Below are 2854 nucleotides of genomic sequence, written 5' to 3' on the forward strand. Positions count from 1 at the left end.
ATTGCCTATTTACTCAACAGTACTAACAAGGTCACCTCGTATTTTTATGTCTAACTAGTAGTGTGACCTGCGCATTTGCGCTATGCGCGGCTAGATCTTATCTTTCTTTTTTTAGATGAGGCTAGATCTTATCTATGAGTATAAAGATATCCCCTCTGGTTATGACTCACTTTTGGGCGCATTATTTCAATGACTTTCTACTTTATGGATTTGTTTGGATAAAATTATAAATAATATGATCACAGAAAATAATCCGTCGGGAAAATGAAATGTACATTTTATTTGGACAATTGAAATAATCAATGGTAATGCTAATGCCAGAGTTGTTTGAAAACACCCATTGATGTCGGTGTATGCATTGATGTTTCGTCACCAACATGTCGTTAGATAACTAAAGCATGAACAAAATTCCAATGCTTTCAAAATGTCTCCTCGAGAATTTTCCAACCAGGATTATATTAGTTTAAACCTTGTGTTCCTTTCATCCACTGCCACATCATCTGTGACATTAATTAGAGATTGCCCTTTTAGATTTGTGTGTTCTTCATGTATCTCAATGCTTTACACAGGATCATCTTTCCCGAATGTATGTGGAAATACAAAAAAAGTTCATAACTTTTTAAAAAAATGTTCATCGAATTTGGAAAATATTCTCAGATTCAAAATGTGTTCATCTATTCAAGAAAATGTTCATTGAGTTTAAATTTTATTCATCAAATACAAAAAAAGTTTCATCAAAATTCAAAAATTGTTCATCAAAAATTAAAATTTGTTCATCAAAATCCAAGTTTTTTTTGCAAATTGTGAACATTTTTAAAATTTGTGAACAATTTTTTTTCATTTAGTGAACATTTTTCGAAATTCTCAACTTTTTAAAAATTCCAAACTAATTTAAAGAAGCAAGCTAAAACAGAAAAGAAAACAAAAAAATAAAAAGAAACAAAAAAAAGGAGCCACCCCCACACCTGGGCCCGCGCAAGGTCGACCCTGGGAGCGAGGGGTTGCGCGCAGGTTACTATATGGGAGGTTCCAATATTTTGATACACGTCAAGCCATAAAAGGAAATTCACCATGCCTTTTTTACCAACGAATGGAGAACTAAAATATTTATATTTTTAGTTTGAAGAATCAATCTCAACAGACTGCCATGTAGAGTTATTGTCAGTGGAAGACGTCGCAGATGAGGAAAATTGGCTGTATGCATCTCTTATTTATGTTTTTCAGGCTGACAGTATGGTTCTTGTCAGCTTATATAAGTACCTAACGCTCATTTTATTTGCCGCTCCAAGTACTTGACAAAAGCTCAGTCTCAAAGGCATTTTCCTAAGTATGTCTTTAACAAATAGAATTGACAATGTCGTTTCACCAACAAATGTAGAACAGAAAGACCGGCGTTTGGTACAGGGAGAAATAAAATGAAAGAATTCTTGTGGAAATATTCAGAAAGGTAGAATAAAAATGATATGTAGTTTTGGAACACCGCATTAGATCTAGGTTTCAATTAAATATATGAATCACAAACAACACTCAAGCATGCAACAGAGTACAACTGTATCGCGTGCAACAACCCAAAGGAGTTGGCAAATAAATGCTCTAAAGGGTACAAAACATTTCTGAGTGGTTTGATCCCACATCTCATTCTCCTACAAAAGTAGCTCAAAAAAAAAAGATGGCAGCAAAGGAGATACCGTTGATCTTGTACAACAACAGTAACAGAAATGAGTAATTTACAATGAAACAAACACTATATTAGTAAAATATAATCTGACATCTAATTCCCCTGAGACATTTGAACAAACATGTGATGGATAACCTTACACTCCAGATGGTAACCTCCTAGGAACCTCAATCTCTGACGGGAAGCAAGCTACCTCAACCCTGCGAGTAAAACATTTTTTTGTGAAAGAACATTAAGCATGCAATGAAGGGAAATATATTACCAATTGAAGGATTTTATCAGCAAGCAAAAGTCTCATTTCAATTTTGAAGCAAGCAGACAAACTCTGTGAATATATATTAAAGTTTAAAGCAGCCTTTGGGTTGTTAGTGCTTGGAACCTCATTATTAGATCTCTGAAAGAACTTGGAAAATAATGTATCCAATAAGCAAAAATATCATATTTGCACTTTACCAGCAGTCGTTTTCGATATAGAAAATTAAGCGCCTCGAAGATTTTGTAGAAAATATCTATCCACTGGCCAGTGCACTTTGGGATTACAGGGAGCCCCATTAGTATCTTATGATCTTACTACCTACAACAAAATACACCAATCCGTAAGAAATTGCAACCAGCATGAAACTGAACCTCAAATATGATACAACAAAATGTAGCAGAGGTGGCTGCAAACACATAACTAGTGGTGTTTTCTTTGACATGGCCTCGCCTCAATATAGATCTGACCGTAGAAACCTCTTGTGCCTTGCCGGCAATGGTTGTCTGCAGCTTCTACCACTGAATCTCAGGTCTGCAGCGGGGTAATTTATTAGACCAAATCTCATAGAAAAAAACAAATAATTCATTTATAGATCCTGCTGACTAGATCTCATAGATCAATATGAAAAATATAGGGAAGTAAATTAGGAACACATAATAACAATCTATATACTATAACATGAAGAATCATAGATAGGGGGAGCAAGAAGGCTGCATTTCTTCCAAAAGCAGTAGCACAAAACAAAAGAAACGTTATGAAGGTGAGTTTTACCTTTAATTGATTCGAACCATGCTAGATGAACTTCTATTGCTTCTCGTCACCTCCGGAATCGCTCGCCGCTTCTTGCACTCCCAATTCCAGAAACTGCAAGGAGAGAGAGAGAGAGAGGGAGGGAGAGAGAGGGGGAGAGGGAGGGAGAG

The 2854-nt window shown here is 35.7% G+C and overlaps 1 long non-coding RNA gene across 1 annotated transcript; it reads right to left on the reverse strand.

Moving 5' to 3' along the window:
• Positions 1-1554: 1554 nt before the first annotated feature.
• On the reverse strand, positions 1555-2854 carry LOC123131744 (uncharacterized). Its single transcript, XR_006464318.1, has 3 exons — positions 2706-2854; positions 2132-2465; positions 1555-1878 (listed from the first exon to the last, which is right to left on the reverse strand). It is a non-coding gene; the product is annotated as an uncharacterized lncRNA (long non-coding RNA).

This window comes from Triticum aestivum, chromosome 6A (genome assembly GCF_018294505.1).
Source record: "Triticum aestivum cultivar Chinese Spring chromosome 6A, IWGSC CS RefSeq v2.1, whole genome shotgun sequence".
Classification (NCBI taxonomy): Eukaryota; Viridiplantae; Streptophyta; class Magnoliopsida; order Poales; family Poaceae; genus Triticum; species Triticum aestivum.